Here is a 25,598-nt window from a genome sequence, read left to right as displayed (position 1 = left end):
AAAAGTCTGCGGTGTCACTGGGTCCCTATCTCATTAATATGACTCCCAGATGGTCTCCATTGCTTTTCCGACACGGCTATCGGAAACAGGGGTTTGGAATAGTCGGATTCAATCCGATAGTCAGAATCTGACAAACTTTGGGGTGTATTCAATAGCTGTCGGAATCGGCATAGTTTCTGACAGCTTTCTGTTCCGACAGGACCCGACAGGACCTGGCAGTCGGAATCAGTGACGCGGGGTATTGCATCATGTAAGGTTGGGATGTTTGGTGCACTTTGGGGTACTTTGAACCTGTTTGGGCCGTGGTCTTTTCACAAAATACAGTAGAGGCTGATGTGTTCTTTCATGGATGTAGGGTTGCCTAATTTGAGATGGGGGGTGTAATTTTTGAGTATTTGTGTTTTTTACTTTTTTTTATTAAATTGTTTTTTATTTTATATATATATATATATATATATAGGGTCAGGTGGGATGGATGGCACTCCAGCATACAAATAAATAGTCAGGAAACCAAGTAAATAGCCAACGTTTCGGAGCGGTGCTCCTTTATCAAGACTTTAAAACATACTGACATACATAACATATATATACCTAACTGTATACTCACCACGTGTGCACAGGAGAGCCGCCGTCGCCGTCCGCTCCAGAATCCATGTGACGTCATAGGCAGCCGCCGGCGCCCAGGATCCGTCACAGAGGCTGCAGGCGGGGGGAGTGACCATCACCATGGTAACTAGTGATAAACTACGGAAAGAAACAGCAATGATGCAGCCACGTATAAAGCCCTGAATCCTAGGATAAAACACTACAGTCTAATCGTATAACACACTGTGCTATCTGTGCAACTGCAAGAAATATAGAATATATAGAAAACTGCTATGTTAATTATATGCAATATTACTATAGTGATAAGATCAATTCAGGGCTGTGAGAAAAATGCATTACCAAGAAGCACATCTAAAGCAGCTAGTCTCTAACATTACAAATACTATATGAGCTGTCTAAAACACTAATCAGGATGATTAGTCACTACAAGAAAAACTAAAGCACACAGTGTAGCCCAGATGGACCACACATAACAAGTGTAATTTTAGTGGTCTCAATAAACCTGCTACTTGAGCTGAATACAACAAAGCAGGAATACATTATAGAAAGCAATTCAGTGCTAATGATTCATTCAGTCCGAATGGTTGGACCGTTTGTAGCAGATGTATCCACCTTGCTCCTGGCTGGAGTAGAATACGGCCCCTGTTCCCACCTCGTGGCTCGGATGTCTGAGATCCCGCTCATCTCTAGTGTAAATATTCCATTTCAACTATAACAACCTAAATGAGTGTCAACTGATAATTCTTTAACTTCTTTATGGACAAAATATGTGTAAAATCATTATTAATTTAGAGCATATACTTTTAATCCCTATATACATTTTTTTTTAAAACTCACACATTTTGAAAACTTGGACCCTACTACAATTGGTCCTTGATCTGAGACATTTCGGTGTTTCTAACTACTTTATTCTGTTTTTCATTCTTCGTGGTGTATTCACTAAAGGTAGTATATGGGTGTTTTTTTTTAGTTAGATCTGAAATCCACACATTAATAAATGCCAAACAAATGAAAAACCAACCAAACGCCTGACTTTAGAACAAAATACTGTAGAACCAGAGATGGGCGCAGAACCATTTTTGCTGGTTTTGGTTTTAATTCGTCGTCCAGTTTTGGTTTTCAGCCGTGACTGGGTTTGGTATTGCTTTTCCCCCCAAAATTTACAAAAAAAAGCTAAAATCACTTAGGTTGGACCTTTTTTGTTCCTAGAGTATTATTAACCTAAATAAAATACATTTTCAGACAATTTTGACCACCTCACAATTCTTATTATTATTTTGATCTGCTTTAGGCCAAAGCCTGCAGCGAGCTTGCTGGTTACTAAGCAACAGTGCAACGGCACAAATACATGGCAGTTTATAGCACATCTAAGGAAAATTGCCACACATAATTGCAGAAATGAAAAGTGGTGAAAGATGGAATTGTCCTATGTTGGATTTTAAAAATGACATGCACAGTTTAACATTTCAAGCACTTCAGCAATAGGGACTGACACTTTTGTGGCTGAAGTGCTGATTTTGTTTGAGCTACCACAAAACAAGCTACAAATGGGTTTAAGGCAGCAATGCTAACAGCTCTACAGTGGCAATATGTCATCATCACTACCATCCTCATCAGTGTAACATCATTCTACAAACAATATTACTTCATCCACGCTGGAATACACCATTATAGAAATCTCTGTACTTTGACATACTGTAATTGCCGGAAAAGTTCTATCTCATGGAATTTGTAGTTTATTTTGATGAACATCAACTTTTCCACATTTTGAGGAAGTAGCCTCTTATACCAATCGCTGATAAAGTTTCTGGCTGTGCTGAAAACTCTGAGTACACATTAGAGGGTGGGCAGCTTAAGTAATGCAAAGCCAGATTGAAAAATGCCCTCCAAATTGCCTTATTTCTGTCCAGTAGCCAAAGGGACTCACTGACATGCCTTTTTGTATGGTGTAATGAAAATAATCCTCCACCATCATTTGGATGGTGACCGCATCAGATGGAGTTACAGTAGAGGGGTCACTAATTTAAGACCATGCTTTTAGATCCAACCAGATGTCAAAATGTTGTGTTGACTCCTCTGCATCACCACTGGGTCTTTTGGAAAGCTGAGGTTTTTTTTACTGGCAGCTTCTGGAGAAACTGAAGGAGGAGATTTTATCGTGTTGTGTACCACTTGAGCAGCCAACTTGCTCACTAGGAGCTTTTTGCATCTCTTAAATCTGGGTCAGTTGGTAAGAAAGACATGATGTAAACCTAGGAACATGCACGGTTGCTAAAATGCAGTGATCCGATTTCAAGATATTCGCAACCCTTACATCCTGGCGAAGCAAATAAAGGACTCGATCTACAAATCTGACATGCTTTGTGGAATAGCTTTGTTTCATTTCCTCCTTCAATTTCTCCAGCTGATATTCTTATGTTTATCTAGGGGAATCACCTGACACAAGCTAGCAGTGTTAGAACTCACTTCACAGGTGGCTACTTTGGAGGGTTTAAGAACCTAAAAAAGAAGGAAAGTATTCCCCACTGCATTGGGCTAAGGAACACTCCCATTTCTCTCCCAATGTCATGGCTTATTGTATAACTATGAATGACCTTTTGCTTCTGTTGAAGCATATAAAGGGTGGAATTTCACCTGGTTACCCCTCTTGCTTCAGTTGTCGCCGGGGCAAATTAAACTGTTCTTGCAAGTTCTGCAATCTCCTGCATGCTGTGGCTGAATGCAGAAAATATGCCACAGACAGTATCTCCTGCATTCCTCTTTCATTTAAAAAAAAAAACAACAACCTGTACCACCAACTTGATTGTGTGAGCAAAACATCGGATGTGTTGGAATTTACCCAGCTGTAATGCTTTCACAATATTTGTGGTGTTATCAGAAATCACAAATCCTGAGGAAAGTCAAAGTGGGGTAAGCCATGTTTCTATGACATCCCTTAGTTTTTCTAAGAGGTTGTCAGTGATATGCCTCTTAGTGAAGCTGGTGAAACACAGAGTAGCCTGCCTCTCAGAGCCGGCCATAGGCATAGGCAACCTAGGCAATTGCCTAGGGCATTTGATATGCCTAGGGGCATCAGCAGCTTCTGCTGATTAAAATGATATGCGGCATGCCTATATTCTGTATGTAGCATTTCATATGCAGATACAGCCACAGTCTCACACAGTATATAGGCATGCTGCATATCAGTTTAATCACCAGAAGCTGCTTGTGCATCCTAGACACATAGCAATGCAAATAAGATGCATTTTCATTAAAAAAAGGTGCCCGACATTAGCATTGATGCAAGATTTGTGAGGACACATCTGTATCTAAGCAGAGGCAGAGGTCACAGTGTTAGTGGCAGTGTGAGTGCTGTGTGCATATGAGTGGGTTGGTTGTTCAGTAGTGTTCGGAATATGTGTAAGGAGCATTATGTGTGTCATGTAAAAATGCATTAATAATGTGCAACATATGTGTAAAGGGCCACTATGTGTGTCATGTGTATAAGGGCATTAATAATGTGCGGCATATGTGTAGCAGGGTACTACTGTATGTGTGTGATTATGTGTATAGGGGCACTAATAATGTGCAGCAAATGTGTAGGGGGCACTATGTGTGTCATTATGTGTATAAGGGCATTAATAATGTGCGGCATATGTGTAACAGGGTACTACTGTATGTGTGTCATTATGTGTATAGGGGCACTAATAATGTGCAGCAAATGTGTAGCGGGCACTATGTGTGTCATTATGTGTATAATGACATTAATAATGTGTGCAATATGTAAGGGACATTATGTGTAAAAGGGCATTTATAAAGGTTGTCATAATGTGTAAGGCGCATTATGTTTATAAGGACATTAATGTGTCTCATATGTGTAAGGGGCATTACTGTGTGGAATTGTGTATAAATGCATTACTAATGTGGGGCATTATGTGTATAAGGTGCTCTACTATGTGGCGTTGCATATAGAAAGGGCACTACTGTGTCTAATGTGAATAAAGAGCAATTCAGTGTGATGTAATGTGAATAAGGGGCTCTACTGTGAGGAGTAATGTTTATAAGGTAAAGTGATACTACTGTGGGATGTAATATGCATTATGGACATTATCGCAAGATAAAATGTGAATAAAGTTGCAGTACTGTGTCGCGTAATTGGAATTGGGGTTACTATTGTGTGGCCATGCCCTTTGCCAGCAAAAACACACCCCTTTTTGGGCTGTGCGTCAAATGTGCGAACTGTTCCTATGTAAAATATAGGGGGTACAAGGACTGCTATGGGTGAGGGGTGATGGTGCTGGGAAAGAGGTGCAAGGTCAGAGGCAGAACCAGCAGGGGTGCTAGGGGGCACCAGCCAAAATCTTGCCTAGGGCATCATATTGGTTAGGGCCGGCTCTGCTGCCTCTGAATAAGCTGGTGTTGTTTGTTAGATACTGTTGCTGCTGATGATGATTCACCCACCCAGTGGTCTGTCCCAGTCATGTAATCTTTACTTTCCCACTATCACTAGTCCACGTCTGTGGTTAAGTGGATAGTAAGAACAATGGCATTTTGTAAGCCAATAATTTATTTTATTTTAATGTCCTGGTTCAACTGAGGAACAGCATTTAGGGTAAAATGGAACAGAGATGGAATTTGATACCAGGGACACAGGACCTCACTTAGCTGTGTAAAACCCACTGTATTAATAGCGGATATAGGATGCAGCTCTAATAGTAGCATAGCCTCGATGGAATCAGTGATCCACAGTGTGATTGACTGAGAGTGGTCATACTTGCTTAGCCTTGCAAAGGATTGTTTCACAGTCAATTGTTTTTTAACAATACTACTAATAGTCTTCTAGGTCTCCTTCTGGGTTGAAGATCTATCCCCACCAGCAGTAAGCCTAGCGTTGAAGGATTCTTCTGAGGATTCCTGGATAGGGGAGAAGTCACATAGCCTTAACAAATTGGATGCAGGACTACTTCCGATCATTACTGAGGATATTGAGGATGAAGGTATTGGTGGTGGAGATTGCAGATGTTGGGATCTAGTTGAGAGAAGGGAGCTACTGATGCTAGACTGGTTGTTGTTAAAAAAAAAATTGCCAAAGTTTCTGATGTTGTCAAAAACTTTTCATGAGCTTGCTGCAAATGACGTAACAGGAAGGAGTTCCTAGATGGTGAACTTCCCTACCTCTACTTACTGTGGTTTTACAAACACTACAGATGTCTGGACAATTGTCAGGATTGTAGGCAGCACTGGAGCAGATGGACACTGGGTAGGTGCATCAGCAGCACTGGAGCTGATGGACAGTGGATAGGTTCTGGGTGGACACAGCATAGTCACTTAATGGACACAGCAAAGCCACTAGTATTGAGTCTAGACACAGCAGCCACTTAATGAGTCTGAACACAGCACAGCTACTTGAACCAGCAGAGTACAGAGCAGCATACAGCAGCGTGCCGAGTCAGAGTGAAATGGTGCCAAGTCACTGACACGGGTCCCTTAAAAATAATCCAAAATCTGTGGGAAACCGATGCTATGACGTTTAGCCTTGATCTGGAATCAGAATTTGGTGAAAACACCCAAGTCGAACTTAGATTCCAGAAGTTTGGAGTGATTCAGATTCCAGGTAATCTGAAATGCTCAACAAACCCATGCACAGACAATTAGTACCTGCCCCACCCCCTCTCAGTGCCACTGCAAATGAGGTCCCACTCCCACTCAATCTGCTGAAGATTGATGGTGGTATTTCTGTCGGATCAGCAGTTCACATAACAGTCAAAATCAATGCATAGTTAAAAAAAATTTTTTGTAGACTGCTGTCCACCCTTTATTAAGCATTTCATTTACCATAGTAACATAGTATCTAAGGTTGAAAAAAGACAATTTGTCCATCCAGTTCAACTTATTGGTGGTCTCCTATGCAGTTTTCTTTTAGGACTAATTTTGCCTCATGCTGATGTCAAACGTTTTGTTTTAATAACTATAGTGCGTGACTAAGCACCATAACCCTGAATATCCTTATCCATTAGGAATTTATCGAACCCATTCTTAAAGGTGTTGACTAAGTCCGCCGTTACTACTTCATCAGGCAGGGTATTCCAAACACGTATTGTCCTTACTGTGAAAAAACTATTTCGCCGCATTGTGCGGAATCTTCTCTCCTCTAGCCTAAGCGAGTGCCCACGTGTCTTATGAGATGATCTTATAAAAAAAACAGGTCCCGCGCAAGCTCTGTGTATTGTCCCCTTATATATTTATAGATGTTGATCATGTCCCCTCTTAGTCTCCTCTTTTCCAGTGTTAACATGCCTAGCCTTTCAAGCCTTTCCTCGTATTCCAGCGTCTCCATTCCCTTAATTAGTTTGGTCGCCCGCCTCTGAACCTTTTCAAGCTCCAGGATATCCTTTTTGAAGTATGGTGCCCAAAATTTTACACAGTATTCTAGATGTGGCCTCACTAATGATTGATATAATGGTAGTATAACACTTTCGTCTCTTGCATCAATTCCCCGTTTTATGCATTCTAATATCTTATTAGCCTTCTTTGCTGCAATCCTACTTTGGGTACTGTTACTTAGTTTGCTTTCTATGAGAACACCCAAGTCTTTTTCCAGTACAGAATCCCCTAATATTACCCCATTTAGCATGTAGGTGTTGTTTTTGTTCTTGCTACCACAATGCATTACCTTACACTTGTCGGTATTGAATCTCATTCTCCATTTAGCTGCCCATGTGTCTAGTTTCACTAAGTCATTCTGAAGAGACTTGGCATCCCCCTCCGTATTTATAACCTTACACAATTTTGTATCATCTGCAAAGATAGACACCATGCTCTCTAGACCTACTGTTAGGTCATTAATGAAAATGTTAAACAATAGTGGTCCTAGTACAGACCCTTGTGGCACACCACTTAGCACTTCAGTCCAATTTGAAAATGATCCATTAACCACAACACGCTGCTCCCTATTATCTAACCAATTTCTGACCCAAGTGCATATTGTGCTACCTAGCCCTATTTCTTGTAGCTTATAGATAAGTCACATGTGTGGTACTGTTTCAAAAGCTTTGGCAAAGTCTAAAAAGATTATATCCATCTCCTTACCCTGATCAAGGTTCGCACTTACGGTTTCATAAAAGCCAAGTAAGTTGGTTTGGCATGATCTATCCTTAACAAATCCATGTTGGTTCTTTTTAATGATCTTATTGGCATCAAGGAACTTCTGATTATTATCCCTTAGAATACCTTCCAATACTTTCCCCACTATAGATGTAAGACTAACTGGTCTATAATTACCCGGTTCGGCTTTACTTCCCTTTTTGAATATTGGCGCCACCTCCGCTATACGCCAGTCCTTGGGAACCATACCTGATATAACTGAATCTTTGAAAATCAAAAATAGTGGTCTTGCTAGTTCAGAATGAAGCTCCATGAGAACCCTTGGGTGAATTCCATCGGGACCAGGTGACTTATTAATCTTTACATTTTTTAATCGGTCACAGACTACCTCCTCACTTAAATAAGCATTTAGCAGTGGGACATTATTTTTGTTGAGATTGTGTGTTAGACCCTGCATTTGGTCTTCTCTGGTAAATACCGTTAAAAAAAACTCATTTAGTGTGTCCGCTATGTCATTATAATTTTTTAGTAAGACTCCCAACTTATCTTTTAAAGGGCCTATACTCTCCTTCTTTAACCACTTTATTTTGTTTTGTGGGAATTACTATATTTACCTTTAAGATGTGTTTCTCCAAGGCATTTATTTCCTTAGATAATCTGATTTTATTGTATGCTGTACTTCATTCCAGATGTTGAGCAGATATGATCACACACTGATTTTTCACTTTATTAAGGTCCGTACTGATGGGGAGATTTCCCCAGAGATGTGTACTGAGCAGTCTAGCACAGACCGCTCAGCACACATCTCTCTCCCCGTTCAGAGTGAGGGGGGAGGGGGACAGAGAGGCCGCTCATTTCACCCAGCGACCTGCAAGACTGTGCCTGCATGCAATCTAACACTGGTGATAGCGACGCGCAGGATCGTGCATTGCTGTCGCCGGCACCATTACACATGGAGTGATGTTCAGCTAATTTCTAAGCAATCTAGCAGGACAAGGCCACCCAGCATGATAACTCCCACCCCGTGGCTGCGATTGCAACCTAAAAGTGATGTTATTGCAATAGGATTGCGGTTGCAGCAATTATGACAATCCCCAGCAGCTAGGATGAGTTTGCAGGTGGTCCGCCGTCATTTTTTCAATCAGAGCTGCTGCATGTGACGTCACGCTGCCACCCCAAAAATGGTACAGCTAGCCTGCATTCGTCAAACCACCCCCTCGCAACACTGAAACGCTGCCCCCATCATGCCCACCGCTGTCACTCAAAGTGTGATCGCAGCCCTCCAGGTTGAGAAAGCACTGTGACTGCTAGCGGATGCGCTGTGCTGCCACAGTGCATGCGCAGTTTTGAGAAAGTCGTTCATTTGCAATTTTTTCAAAATAGCAATCTAATTTGAATAATCCCATGTATCTCTGCGAGTCAGAACTATCAGCCAGTCCTGGTTTGCTATACAGCAGGTCTAATATTAACTTGAAACAAATGGATAGAAGTCTCTTGTAATATACAAATGGATAGTCTTGTGCCCCATACCCCTGCTGACCACCTTCTTACCATAATTGCTGTGTTTATCCTTATTTGGCCTCCCTTCATTTTATGATGTTGTCAATGTAAAAAGAGGATGTGGTAGAGGAACATAAGCTTGGTCTTGGCCATGTTACATTTCAAAAAATGCTGGTCCATCCAGGAGGAAATGGCAGAAAGACATCTAGGATGATGGAAAGAGAGAGATTATTGGAAGAGGGGTAGATTAAGTGTCATCAGTATAAAGATGACATTGGAGATTGACTGATGAGATATTCAAGAGAGGGAATACAAATGTAAAAAAATCATAAAAACTGCTAAAATCACAGAATTTGTGCCTGTTTATGTTACTACAGTATTATAAACCTCAATAACATTCATTTCCAGTCAATTTTGACCACATCACTGCTCACAATATTGTTTTCATCCATTTTAGGCCAAAGGCTGCTGCGAGCCAGCAGGTTACTAACCGACACAACAGCGGCACAAACACACAGCAGTTTATAGCACATCTATGACACATTGCCACACAGCAGTGCAAAAATTAAAAGTAATGCAAGATAGAATTGTCCTTGGGGCCTCCCACCCACCATTATGTTGGATATTAAAAAGGACATGCACAGTTTAACAAACCATGCACTTCGGTGGGGTCTGACACTTTTGTTGCTGAAGTGCTTGCTTTGTTTGGGCCCCCCACAAAAAAATTTTTTTGTAAGGACTACCTCTGATCACTACTGAGGAGGCTAATAAGGAGGGTGTTATTGACATTATAATCTTGTACAATACATTTCAGGAACTTGCCGCAGAGGTACCTAGATGGCTAACATCCCTACCTCTACCAACTTTGGCCTCACAAATAGAGAAGATGCCTTCACAAACATTGTCAGGATTTAGGTAAAAAATAATCCCACACTTAAGTAGTGGCTTTTTTTGGTCTTATGCCCAGGTATCACAATGGCTTTCTTTTTATCATTGGCAAGAACTGCAGCCACTGGTGGCTGACTTACATAAACAACATCATCATCATTAACATCCTCAGTGTCTCAGAGTAATACACACATATCCCCCTCATCCAGTTTCACTATCACAACGGATCCTCAATTTCTATTATGCCCTCAATATCACCATCTTTACTTGTTCTGCTCCCACATGTGCAGATGGTACAGAATTGGTGGAAGGAGGTGAAAGAGGCTTCTCTATGAGGATAGCGTGAGAAATGTCAGACTCATGCATAACTGACGTGGACACCCCTAAACATTCCTCATGAATGTGTGATGGTTCTGAATGCACAGTTTGTTCTACTACCTTAGTGGTTTTTGTATTTGTGACAACTTTCTAGAGTCCTTGCATCACCATGAGATACAGAATAGGATGCCTCACTGACAGCTGTAGAACCACAACTTAAAGACCAAGACTTGAGTCTTTCCTTGCCACATTCATGTTTCTCTGCAGCTAACTTTCCTTTTGATGTTTTTATCTTTACCACTGTAAAAATGGCTTCTATCATTTTACATGCACTGACTTAAGCCCTCTATACCTTGGACATAGGCCTTAGTAGATGACTTGTATCATCACCTGCAGTACTAGTATGTGCTTCTTGCTCTCCTCTCAATTGTTCATCCTCAATATCTATCAACAAACACAAACCAAGTGGGGTACAGCACAAACCATAATTTGTTCAAAATATGTACTGCCTACAGTGTCACACAGTATGTGTATGAGACCGAATATATAATACACTGTGTTTTAATTTAATCTACAGTGTCACACAATATGTGCACGATTTAGAAATAATAATGCTGCGGATCACTTTCACCTACAGTGTCACACAAATAGATGTATGAATCAAAAATCATAAAAATGCTGTTCACTTTCACCTACAGTGTCACACAATATGTGTATGAGTTAGAAATAGTAATCTAACACTGCAGTTTAATTTCACCTACAGTGTCACAAATTCAATACATGTATGATTATACACTGCGGTCTGACCAGCAGTGTCACAAAAAAATAATAGTATAGTACGCTGGGGTTTAGCACCAAAAAAATAAATATTTTTAAAAATTATATATGGTTTGGGTTACCCTAATCCTAATACACAGAGCACCTATAGATTGGCAGAGGACCACTTTATGTACAACAAAGCACAGACCACCTACAGTGTCACAATAAGTGTATGATTATACACTGCGGTCTGACCAGCAGTGTCACAAAAAATAATAGTATAGTACACAGGATTAGCAACTATATATATATATATATATATATATATATCCAAATACTTCAGAGAGAAATTCAAGAATAGAGTTTAGTTCACATACATTACATCACAGAAGTGCATGTCGATGTTTCAGGCCTGGCATGGCCCTTTCTCAAGATCCAACAACCAGAGTGAAGAGGCATAACCACCACAGTCACAAACTGGTCTGTATATACCCCAAAACCAGCAAGAGGCTCCACCCCCACACTACAGAGTGTAGGAAGTAGTCCATAAAATCAATAAGTGTATTACAATCCAATCTAACAGTATAATCAATCATACTCTCTGTATCAGTAATAGTATTAAGGCCGATGCCCAGAGACTTATATTCATATATCAAGGAAACCTTACAGAAAACACCTGATTATCTCAAAACCACACTGCTATCGCATATACTAATACCGGAAGTACCCACAGCTGAGGAACATCTCATCTACTACAACAGTCCCCCCGGGGATCACATCCGATTCAGATCATTCCGCTGATGTTGCCATCCCGCTACCATTGCTGGCGCCCTGCGCGATCGTATGCTTCCACATTATGGCCAGGCACTAGAGGCTAAAAGCTTCTTCTAGTGACCAGTTCTGCGTTCCACTCGTTTACCATTGGAACACATGCACTGGGCAGCAGCAGCGCTATCAAATAGGTTAACTCATCTTGCTGGTTTGTTCAGGGCATACGTACACCAATCGTGTCACAAAACATATAACAGAACAATACAAACACAAAGTTTAAAAAAATACCTACGGAGCCATGGAATATATACACTGAAGACACAGAGAGCACGCACATCCCCACATCCAACAATATAGATATACAAGTGTCCCCCATGCCACTGTGTATTAAAAATGAAGTGAAGAATGCTGATCTTTATAGCCCAATACACTTTCATCTACCCAATCCAAGGTAGTATAAATTCATATATTTGTGTGCTCCAGAACCGGGCATCAACAATTTCATAGAAAAATATTTAAAGGATTGATTTCATTTAACCCCTTTGGTGCAACAGTATCCAATTTGTGGATCCATCACGCTTCTTTCTTCAAGAGTAGATGGCCTTTGTCACCACCTCTAGGGAGGGGCGGGACACAGTCTATAATCATTTAGCGCAATGTGGCCAATTGGTGACGTTCCTTTAGAAAATGGATAGCTACCGGTTTGTCCGATGTCCCAGTTTCATACGCCAAGCGAATCGTGTATCTATGCTGGGACATACGTTCTTTAAATGTCCTTATGGTTTTCCCCATGTACATAAGCCCGCACGGGCACATGAGGAAATAAACGTCATGATCCAGCTGACATGTGAACCTTTGTTTAAGATATATCTTCCATCCACTGTGTGGATGACAAAAGAATCGCCCAGTTATCATTGCTCTGCAGATGGTGCATCCAAGACATTTAAAACATCCACTGGACTGCGCCAGCCAGTTTTTAGACACCACTGCCCCTCTCTCTGGTCGAATATCTGGTCTTAGCAAAACATCTTTCAAATTTCGACCTCTTGTCACACTTAGCAATGGAGGGTTATGATTCAGTCTTTTGAATGCTGGGTCAGTCGTAATAAGAGGCCAATAACACTTAATAGCCTTCTTGGTGGGATTCAATGCTGCATTGCAGCGAAGATTCAATATCACTTGATCACTTGGCTTTTGCCGCATATCCCTCTGTGGGTCTTCCACCAAATTTCTGGCCCTGGTGAGGCATCTCTCAATCTCTCACTTTATATCCTCTTGTGACAAATCTCTCCCTGCATTCAGCTACTTGATCCTCTGCACGTTCAGGGTTAGAGTTGTTTCTCAAAATACAAACAAATTGTGATATGGGGAGGTTAGACTTTAAAGCGTCCGGATGATGATTCATCGCCCAAAATAGTGTGTTTCTGTCAGTTTCCTTCCTGTACAACGTATAGTCCAAACACAGTCCATTTTTCATTATGGTGACATCCAGGAAATTTATAGAGGAATCATCCACTATTGCTGTGAAATGGATAGAGCTATCCAACTGATTCAAAAAAATAACCATATCTAAAAAAGATACAGCATCCCCATTCCAGATATTAAAAATATTGTCTATAAATCTCCTAAAAAATAACAATTTAACTGAAATTTAACTGAAAAACTCCCAAAGATATATTTCTGCTCGTACTGGTCCATGTATAAGTTAGCATATGAGGGCACCAAATTCGAACCCATGGCCGGTCCTGCTAATTGAATATACCCTTCATCTTGGTACATAAAATTATTTTTTTTCTAACACCAGACGTAACATGGACAAGAGGAACTCACTCGGTGGACCATCGTAAGGGCCCAACTCTAGTGCTTTCCCTACTGCCTGGATCCCTCCCTCATGTGGGATCACAGTGTAGAGGGAGCATACGTCCATAGTACATAATACATAATTTGGGGGAAGTAAACCAACTTAATATCATTCAGAAATTGACCTGTGTCCTTAAGGTAAGCACACGTGTTTTAACTATCGGTTGTAAATAATAATCAATAAACCTTGCCAGGGGCTGCAGCAAAGACCCCCTGGCTGAGATGTTGAGTCACCCAGGGGGGTCAGTGAGTGTTTTATGCAGTTTAGGTAATGTGTAAATTATAGGGCAAATTGGAAACTTCACCGTCAAAAACAATAGAACATCCTCACTGAGCAACCCCTGGGTAAGGCCCCTCTTTAGCAAGTTATCCACTTGCTTTTTGAACCTTGCCACAGGGCTAAACTCTACCCTCTGATAAGTGTCCACATCTGACAACTGGTTCCTTATCTCTCTATCATACTGAGTGAAATACTGGAGGACCACCGCTCCTCCTTTATCAGCGTTTCTAATAACCACTAAACAATCTTTATGTAAGGCCTGTAAAGCCATTCTTTCATCAGATGTTAGGTTATCAAAAGGTCTCTCTTTCTTCATTGCCCCCCGACTTTATCAATCATCTGGAGGAACGTTTTTAAACTAGAATTGTTTGATATGGGGTCAAAATTACTTGATTTTTTTTAAAAATAGGACTAGTACTCTGTACATTAGTATTCACTGTATTGTCAAAAAATTCCCTGAGGCGAAGCTTTCTGCCAATCTTTAATTGGTCCACCGACCAGTCAAAGGGATTTGTGGGAATAAAAGTTAAACCCTTAGATAATAATGACACCTCGGCAGTAGTGAGTACACAAGATAATAGGTTAAATATCAATTCTTCTGACCCCTTCCGCCCCTTGAGCGACCCCTTCCTCTCTTTTCGTGGGTGCGGGCGCGCTGTCTTCGGCCTATACCACTTCTTGTGGTTCTTATCTCTGCTTCTAAAAAAGAAGAACCTGAGGGGGGCAGACCTTCTGAAGACTCCATTTCAGATGAAGAATACTGATCGCCTTTAACAAATCTACCACCTTGTCTAAACCTAGAATTAAATCTAGGCCTTGATCCACTCCCATCTCCGGAGAGCCACCAGTAGACTGAATGTCTCTGGTAGTCACCTTCTACTATATCCAATTTCTTCCTTTTAAAGGCAATCAAATCTAATTTATATTTCTCAATTTGCGATTGTAACCACTTAAGCCAGTTGTCAGATTTATCAGTTTTCAAAATAGACAATGATTCTTTCTCAATGGTCTTTATATCGACCTTTATTTTTTCCAATTCTTTCCCAACCTCTTCTATAACCAGTGCAATTAAATCAAAAGAACACTTGTTCAGCATGCCACACCAGCGGACACAGAACTCAGGATTTCTGTGACCTATGGTGGGCGTGTTGTTAACTCTGATCCCCTCGGGATGCATTTCTTTCAATAATACTCGGACAAAAATTGGCCCCCATGCCACCGTGTATTAAAAATTAAATGAAGGATGCTGACCTTTATAGCCCAATACCCTTTCATCTATCCAATCCAAGGTAGAATAAATTCATACAGTGGGGCAAAAAAGTATTTGGACAGCCACCGATTGTGCAAGTTGACAAACTTAAAAAGATGAGAGAGGTCTGTAATTTCCATCACAGGTACACTTCAACTGTGAGAGACAGAATCTGAAAAAAAAACCTAGGAAATCACATTGTATGATTTTTACACAATTTATTTGTATATTCTTGCAGAAAATAAATATTTGGACAAATCAAAAAGTTTAACTCAATACTTCGTAATATAACCTCGGTTGGCAATTACAGAGGTCTAACGTTTCCTGTAGTTCTTGACCAGGTTTGCACACACTGTAGCAGGTATTTTGGAGCACTCCTCCATGCAGATCTTCTCTAGATCTGTCATGGTTTGGGTCTATCCCCGGGCAACACGGACTTTCAACTCCCTCCACAGATTTTCTATTGGTTTGAGGTCTGGAGACGAGCTAGGCCACTCCAGGACCTTGAAATGCTTCTTACAGAGCCACTCCTTAGTTGCTCGGGCGGTGTGTTTGGGGTCATTGTCATGCTGGAAGACCCAGCTGCATTCCATCTTCAATGCTCTTGCTGAGGGAAGGAGGTTTTTGCCCAAAATCTCACGCTACATGGCCCCATTCATCCTCTCCTTAATATGGATCAGTCGTCCTGTCCCCTTTGCAGAAAAGCATGTTGTTTCCACCCCCATGCTTCACAGTGGGTATGGTATTCTTTGGATGCCATTCATTATTATTCTCCTTCCAAACACGGCGAGTGGAGTTTATACCAAAAAGTTTGATTTTGCTCTCATCTGACCACCTTACATTCTCCCAATCCTCCTCTGGATCATCCAGATGGTCACTGGCAAACTTTAGACGGGCCTGGACAATTGCTGGTTTAAGCAGGGGGACCTTTCGGGCGCTGCAGGATTTCAATCCATAACGACGTAGTGTGTTACTAATGGTAACCTTTGTGACTGTGGTCCCATCTCTCTTGAGGTCATTGACCAGGTCACCCCATGTAGTTCTAGGCTGATTTCTCACCGTTATCAAGATCTTTGATACCCCATGAGGTGAGATCTTGCATGGAGCCCCAGGTCAAGGGAAACGGTCAGTGATCTTGTATTTCTTTCATTTTTTAATAATTGCGCCAACAGTTGATCTCTTCTCACCAAGCTGCTTGCCTATTGTCGAGTAGCTCATCCCAGCCTTGTGCAGCTCTAAAATTTTGTCCCTGGTGTCCTTAGACAGCTCTCTGGTCTTGGCCATGGTGGAGAGGTAGCAGTCTGACTGTTTGGGGGTGTGGACAGATGTCTTTTATACAGATAATCAGTTCAAACATGTGCCATTAATACAGGTAACGAGTGGAGGATAGAAGAGCTTCTTAAAAGAAGAAGTAACAGGTCTGTGAGAGCCAGAAATCTTGCTGCTTGGTAGGTGTCCAAATATTTATTTTCTTCAAGAATATACAAGTAAATTGTTTAAAAATCATACAATGTGATTTCCTGGGTTTTTTCAGATTCTGTCTCTCACAGTTGAGGTGTACCTATGATGGAAATTAAAGAACCTCTCTCATCTTTTTAAGTGGGTCAACCTGCACAATCGGTGGCTGTCCAAATACTTTTTTGTCCCACTGTATATGTGTGCTCCAGAACCGGGCGTCACAAAGAACAATTTCTTATAAAAATATTTAAAGGATTGATTTTGTTTAACCCCTTTGGTGCAACAGTATCCAATTCATGGATCCATCTTGCTTCTTTCTTCAAGAATAGACAGCCTCTGTCACCACTTCTAGGGAGGGGCGGGACAGAGTCTATAATCATATAGCGCAAGGTGGCCAATTGGTGACGTTCCTTTAGAAAATGGATAGCTACCGGTTTGTGCGATGTCATAGTTTCATACGCCAAGCGAATCGTGTATCTATGCTGGGACATACGTTCTTTAAATGTCCTTATGGTTTTCCCCATGAACATAAGCCCGCACAGGCACATGAGGAAATAAACGACATGATCCAGCTGACATGTGAACCTTTGTTTAAGATATATCTTCCGTCCACTGTGTGGATGACAAAAGAATCGTCCAGTTATCATTGCTCTGCAGATGGTGCATCCAAGACATTTAAAACATCCACTGGACTGCGCCAGCCAGTTTTTAGACACCACTGCCCCTCTCTCTGGTTGCATATCTGGTCTTCGCAAAACATCTTTCAAATTTTGACCTCTCGTCACACTTAGCAATGGAGGGTTATGATTCAGTCTTTTGAACGATGGGTCAGTCATAATAAGAGGCCAATAACGCTTAATATCCTTCTTAATGGGATTCAATGCTGTATTGCAGCAAAGATTCAATATCACTTGATCACTTGGCTTTTGCCGCATATCCCTCTGTGGGTCTTCCACCAAATTTCTGGCCCTGGTGAGGCATCTCTCAATCTCTCTCACTTTATATCGTCTTGTGACAAATCTCTCCCTGCATTCAGCTACTTGATCCTCTGCACGTTCAGGAATAGAGTTGTTTCTCAAAATATGAACAAATTGTGATATGGGGAGGTTAGACTTTAAAGCGTCCGCATGATGACTCGTCGCCCAAAATAGTGTGTTTCTGTCAGTTTCCTTCCTGTACAACGTATAGTCCAAACACGGTCCATTTTTCATTATGGTGACATCCAGGAAATTTAGAGAGGAATCCTACAACGTTGCTGTGAAATGGATAGGGCTATCCAACTTATTAAAAAAATTAACCATATCTAAAAAAGATACAGCATCCCTATTCCAGATAATAAAAATATTGTCTATAAATCTCCTAAAAAATAATTTATCTGAAAAACTCCCAAAGATGTATTTCTGCTCATACTGGTCCATGTGTAAGTTAGCATATGAGGGCGCCACATTCGAACACATGGCATTCCCTGCTAATTGAATATACCATTCATCTTGGTACATAAAATTACTTTTTCTAACACCAGACGTAACATGGACAACAGGAACTCACTCGGTGGACCATCGTAAGGGCCCAACTCTAGTGCTTTCCATACTGCCTGGATCCCTCCCTCATGAGGGATCACAGTGTAGAGGGAGCATATGTCCATAGTACATAATACACAATTTGGGGGAAGCAAACCAACCAACTTAAGATCATTCAGAAATTAACCTGTGTCCTTAAGGTAAGCACACATGTTTTAACTATCGGTTGTAAATAATAATCAATAAACCTTGCCAGGGGCTGCAGCAAAGACCCCCTTGGCTGAGATGATGGGTCGCCATCATCTTATTTCATTTTTAATACACGGTGGCATGGGGGACACTCACATATCTATATTGTTGGATGTGTGGATGTGCGTGCTCTCTGTGTCTTCAGTGTATATATTCCATGGCTCCATAGGTATTGTTTTAAACTTTGTTAGTGTTTGTATTGTTCGGTTATATGTTTTGTGACACGATTGGTGTACGTATGCCCTGAACAAACCAGCAAGATGAGTTAACCTATTTGATAGTGCTGCTGCTGCCCGGTGCATGCGTTCCAATGGTAAACGAGTACAACGCAAAACTGGTTACTAGAGGAAGCTTTTAGCCTCTAGCGCCTGGCCATAATGCAAAAGCATACGATCGCGCAGGGCACCAGCAATGGTAGCGACACGGCGCGTCTGTTGCAGCATCAGTGGAATGATCTGAATAGGATTTGATACCCGGGCGGACTATTGTGGTAGATGAGATGTTCCTCAGCTGTGGGTACTTCCAGTAATAGTATATGCGATAGCAGCGTGGTTTTGAGATAATCAGGTGTTTTCTGTAAGATTTCCTTGATATATGAATATAAGTCTCTGGGCATTGGCCTGAATATTATTATTGATATAGAGAGTATGATTGATTATACTGTTAGATTGGATTGTAATACACTTATTGATTTTATGGCCTACTTCCTACACTCTGTAGTGTGGGGGTGGAGCCCCTTGCTGGTTTTGGGGTATATATAGACCAGTTTGTGACTGTGGTGGTTATGCTTCTTCACTCTGGTTGTTGGGTCTTGAGAAAGGGCTGTGCCAGGCCCGAAACGTTGCCATGCACTTCTGTGATGTAATGTATGTGAATTAAACTCTATTCTTGAATTTTCTAAAGAAGACTGGTGAGTGCTTACTCTGAAGTATTTGGATATATTATGGCTGACTATGGAGGAACTCTGTGGAACGCTTGAGATTTTTTGCACCCCAGCCATATGTGTGTAGGAATTTTGTGAGAGCTGCTACACAGTGTGGATTTTATATATATATATATATATATATATTACCTTGGAGAGGGGGTGGTCTTCTGTATGCCGGCGGTCGGGCTCCCGGCGCTCAGTATACCGGCGCCGGGAGCCCGACAGCCAGCATACCAACACTTATTTTCCCTCGTGGGGGTCCACGACCCCCATAGAGGGAGAATAAAATAGTGTGGCGCGCATAGCGCGCCACCGTGCCCATCGCGTGGCGAGCGCAGCGAGCCCGCAAGGGGCTCATTTGCGCTCGCCACACTGTCGGTAAGCCGGCGGTCGGCCTCCCGGGGCCGGTATGCTGGTCGCCGGGAGCTCGACTGCCGGCCAGCCGTAGTGAACCCTTGGAGAGGGCGGCACTCAAAGACTTGGCAAAATGATGTAGGTGAAGAAAAAACCCAGCAGGGCAACCTTTATTGTGACGTTTCGGGGACTAACCCCTTCCTCAGACAACACATGTGAGCAAAAAACAGTGTTTAAATAGACAAAACAATTAAGACATCTTACCCTCCTCTCCAGTGTGTTCCTGCAGGACGGCGGCCGGGCACGCCTGGGAACACACTGGAGAGGAGGGTAAGATGTCTTAATTGTTTTGTCTATTTAAACACTGTTTTTTGCTCACATGTGTTGTCTGAGGAAGGGGTTAGTCCCCGAAACGTCACAATAAAGGTTGCCCTGCGGGGTTTTTTCTTCACCTACATCATTTTGCCAAGTCTTTGAGTGCCGCCCTCTCCAAGGTAATATATGCTAACAGAGGTGGTAAGCCCTGAAGGGAAGGCACCGGAGCAGTATTTGCGTCAGTCCGGAGTGCCGGGGTCCAGTTGTTGATTATATATATATATATATATATATATATATATATATATAAAGCAAATTCAGAGGGCGCACAATGAGTAATTAAAACCAGTGATATACTTAAAATAGAATCCAGCCAGCAATCTATTACATAAAATTAAATTAATATTTATTGAATCACAATATCATGACAAATTGGACAAGTATATTGACCCCTACAAGTCTGATTTTTCTGGTGCTTGTTGTCCTTTAAGAAGAGAATTAGTCTATGTTTCTGACGCATTTCATCCTTATAAGGACTTCATTAGGGGAAATCAATTCGCAGCTGGTATAATGAAGAGGAAAAAAAATAAAACAACATTTATATCCACAATGAGGAATATTCTACATTGTTAACATAGTGATCACGGCGGAGTTGAGGCCACCGATGGCGGTGAATTATACTGGCAGAGTGAGAACTGAATTGGACGGTTGTGGCTTTCTGTGATGTTGGTTTGAAGGTCCCACATTTCATGTGGGTTTTGTGAGGTATTATTAGATCCTGTGTATATTTTTCTCTGGTCCCACCCATTACTTCCGGTTGCAGGTAGTATAAATGTTCAGAAGTGAGTCAGGCATGGGTGAGCAGCCCCTAATACATGATGTGACGTTTTGACTGAGTAAGTTTTTCTCTAATTGGATTGGTATTGATGTTAGTTGTGTCCTATTTATTTAGTGAAATATTTGTTTCTTTGATGTAGTTGTTTTGAAACAATTGCCGTGATTTCGTCTGTAGGAGGCTGCCCCTGTGTCTGCCCTTCCGATGCATAGGTAATCTCTGTTTGATGTCTCTATTAGAATATTTTGTGGGGATTGATACATAGTGTACATATTATGTTTGTTTTGATGTAGTTTTGCAAAGTGTATATGAATTATAATGAATATTCATTGCACTACACTGGAAATTGCTAACCACCAATCCAGGTAAATTGTATATATTTTATCCACTATTGTGGTGATTGTCCTTAGTTGGTTACATTCACGGGTTGAGGGTAATGTGTTGTTATGGTTTCTGGGTTCATATGATACCTTAAATTTTATAGGGTGTGTTGTTTGTTTAGGAGGTTTAATGAGGTATCTTCGTATGTTCAATAATTAAGAAATTACCAGCGCTATGAGTTGTATCTCTAAAATAATAAATCCAATGGATCATTTATATAAAAGATTTTTAATAATTAAAATTAATAATATAAACACATAAATGACTAGATAGTTAATTTACATACATATAAGCTGAATAAAAAAATATATTGTAAATCACTGGCTCTGAGATAGTGGTGTTTTCAATCTGCTGATAGGAACCAAACCATTAATTTGTGATCCCGGACTTAGTATGGATAGAAATTCACTCCTCCTTATAGATTATTTGCACAGTCAGCTTGAAATACCACAGTCAGCTGATGATAGCTCACACACAGTTCCACGAGGTGATAGCTGTAATGACTCGTCTGCGTAGATAGTTCAAGGGGTTTCCATATCTTGCTGGATGCACTGAAGAAAGGGGAGGTTTATTTCCTGGTCCTTGGAAATCCAAGTCAAAGCAAAAAAGTCCTTATCTGGATCAGTCTCAAATGGTACAAAAGTTGGGGTTCCTCAGCAGTACCTGAACATATTTCTCTGAGCTAGGTTGCTCAGCTTCTTCAGAAGTAAATCTCAGAGTCACTGGGAGGCATTTTTATACCTCACTAATGAATAATTTATACTCCTATACACGTAGGAGGGAATTTTAGCCCTTTTGCAAGGAGGGACAGTTCAGAGTGGTTCAATTCCTTGGATTGAAAGATTAAATATATTAGTGGGATCAATTTGAGTTTTATCTATTGTCTCCTTCCCGATCTGCATCCCCTATCTCTTCTCCATTGTGTTCTCTTAACCTTTTGTTGCTAAAATTGATCCCACTAATTTATTTAATCTTTCATCCAAGGAATTGAACCACTCTGAACTGTCCCTCCTTGCAAAAAGACAAATTCTCTCCTACGTGTATACCAAACATATTTGATTTATATGTCGATTTGAATAGATACATCCGCACAATGTGCAGAAAACGTTATTTTGCCAATAAGCCTTTACAACAAAAGCATGACTTATCTGTTCAATAATATCAGACAGTTCAGATGAATTAGCACTTGCAACACTTGAAGGACTCATTCAAGAAAATGGGATATATCCAAATAGTCCAAAGAAAAGATATGATATTAAAAATGTGGAACTATTCAAGAAAAAGTCAGAATTTTATCCCACTACATCAAAAAGTAACAGTATAGAATCCTTTTATAAGATTACCCTTGAGGATTTAAAAAAAATTGTCATACACAACAGACTAATCAGAATAGTAGACAATCTAACCTATCCAAAAAGAAAGACAAGCATTAAAACTGTTGATGCAGGATACCTCTTTGGTTATAAAAGAGGCTAATAAGGGGGGGCGGGGTTTAGTAATTCTCAATAGGAAAGACTATATTGTGGAGTCTTTAAAACAATTGGATGATGAAAAATATTATGATAAGCCAGAGGTTCTCAAACTCGGTCCTCGGGGGCCCAAACAGTGCATGTTTTGCAGGTAACCCAGCAGGTGCACAGGTGTATTAATTACTCACTGACACATTTTAAAAGGTCCTTTCTTCAGTACATCCAGCAAGATATGGAAACCCCTTGAACGCAGACGAGTAATTACAGCTATCACCTTGTAGAACTGTGTATGAGGTATTATCAGGGTATTACCAGCTGACTGTGCAAATAATCTATAAGGAGGAGTGAATTTCTATCCATACTAAGTCCGGGATCACAAATGAATGGTTTGGTTCCTATCAGCAGATTGAAAACACCACTATCTCAGAGCCAGTGATTTACAATATATTTTTTTATTCAGTTTATATGTATGTAAATTAACTATCTAGTCATTTATGTGTTTTTATATTATTAATTTTTATTATTAAAAATCTTTTATATAACTGATCCATTGGATTTATTATTTTAGAGATACAACTCATAGCGCTGGTAATTTCCTAATTATTGTTTATTTTTCTTGGGGTCTGACAAACCCCTTCCAGCTGCTGTGGTAATCTAGTGGGTTTACATATATTATCTTCATATGTTCGCCTACCTGTGGTGAGCAGGAATGGTACATTTTAGTTGCACCTTTAAACCTGTTGATATTACCACATTGGGGCCTTGGAGACTGAGTCCATTTTTGTTTTCTTTTTTCCTAGATGTATATGACTGGATATATTTATATATGGTGTAATCTGTATGGCCTTCCTTGAAAAAGATTCCATGTTGGAATCGAAACGTCAGATGACTTTTGGGCTACATCTTTTCATGTGAATTTATGTGAAGACTGGTTTTCTGTGAGAGTGCACCTTCTACGTTTGTGGAACCTCACATATATATGATGAATTCCTGCTAGGACGAAACGCATTGGGATCCCCAGAATCCACCTCCACTTTGCATTGAGATAAGTCCCTTTATCCTTCAGACACAGTCATTTATTGTATTTATTGTTTTTATGCATATTTTATTACCCCCATTTTTGTAAAACATATATATATATATGTTTTTAATTATATTTGTAATGTTGCTCAGTTCTTTTATAGCATGTTATTAAATGTACGTATATTTTTTATTGATACTGGCTTTTAGCTTTCTATTTTTAAGTCACATAGAGCATTCATTTATATTAAACATGGTCGCCGTACCCCTCTCTCTCTATATCCAAATTTCACATTTACAGCTCTCTACCAGTGATGTTATTTACCTTAGCGGCTGGCCGACACCCATATACTAGGGGGATGTGTATATGTATTGTCATTTAATTAACCTTGTCACTATAGTGACTTTTCGTTGGTAATTTTGTATCACAAGTGGCGCCGTATTTCCTTTCCCCCCCCCATATATTAAATATATATATATATATATATATATTTGTACTTGGCCCGGCACTCACCCCTTGTTCTCACGAATTACTTACTCCGGTGCCCTCCGCGGTTTGGTCACCTATGTAGAACGACTTGTAAGGTGGCACTCAGGAGACTGGATAGATGGCAAAAAGTTTCTTTATTGCGTCACAGTTGGAGTGTGACACAATAAATAAACTTTTTGCCATCTATCCAGTCTCCTGAGTGCTGCCTTACAAGTCATTTTATATATATATATATATATATATATATACACACATACATACATACATACATACATACACACACACATATATACATATCCAAATGAATGAGGCGACGCTTAGAGACTTTGTAACTTGTAAACAAAAAAGTGTATTTCAAGCGGTAACGTTCTTCAGACCAACACACAAGTGACAAGAAATGCAATAAATACCCACACTTACTCCATAGACCTCCGCCACCGGAGTTTTCCTTAGTCACGCTGCCCGCAGCACCGTCCAGACACTTCCTGCATCTCTCTGACAGGCGGAAGTGACGTTGCAGGTCCCAGCTGCGTGACCGAGGTAACGCTGTAAACAACACAGCATACAGTTGTTACAACGTATCTCAAAACAATAAGAACAACTTAAAGTGTATACTTTAAGAATGTTGCCATAACTAGAAGCAACATATATGTGACTTAACAATATTCAAGCGCTATAAAAATAATAATGTGGTAAAGTGCATAATATGCCACATCTAAGAGACATAAAAAAAATCACATTAAGACATTACATTAAAAAACATAAAGCATAAAGGGGATATCATACTCTCATTGGAATGCCATCCATCATCTTATATTGTATCTATATTACCGTTACCTCAACTTCAATATGACATCATACCCAAATAGTAATATTTATTAGTATTCATGTTGCTATGAACAGCGGATAGATAAAGGTTTTAGTACCTGTGTTATAAAAACTTTTCTCACTTGTGACAACCTTGGAAAGACTTAGGACTATAGAAAATGGATTAACCCTAGGAAGTCATTGAAAACCTTCGGGCGCATTGTTTGCAGTTTAAAAAACTATTGTGACTCCATTTGTAACAGCTTTTTGCTGCGGTTGCCTCCCCTAATATTGTCAGGGGCATGGTCTATAATTCTATTCCTTAATGCTATGCTTTTGTTCTAGAAAATGACAGGCTACCAGTTTGTCTGGTGTGCCCGAGGTTAGGGCATTACATATAGATGTATATCTGTGTGTGCGTGTGTATATATATATATATATATATATATATCTCCAACGGT

The 25,598-nt window shown here is 40.5% G+C and overlaps 1 long non-coding RNA gene across 1 annotated transcript; it reads right to left on the bottom strand.

The window, feature by feature from the left end:
* Positions 1-613: 613 nt before the first annotated feature.
* LOC134947641 (uncharacterized) lies at positions 614-24,843 on the bottom strand. The gene is made up of 3 exons (XR_010182675.1): positions 24,751-24,843; positions 9,241-9,394; positions 614-744 (listed from the first exon to the last, which is right to left on the bottom strand). It is a non-coding gene; the product is annotated as an uncharacterized LOC134947641 (long non-coding RNA).
* Positions 24,844-25,598: the final 755 nt, after the last annotated feature.

This window comes from Pseudophryne corroboree, chromosome 8 (genome assembly GCF_028390025.1).
Source record: "Pseudophryne corroboree isolate aPseCor3 chromosome 8, aPseCor3.hap2, whole genome shotgun sequence".
NCBI lineage: Eukaryota > Metazoa > Chordata > Amphibia > Anura > Myobatrachidae > Pseudophryne > Pseudophryne corroboree.
Note: the sequence above shows the minus strand (reverse complement) of the source record. Positions and strands in the feature narration are given on the sequence as shown.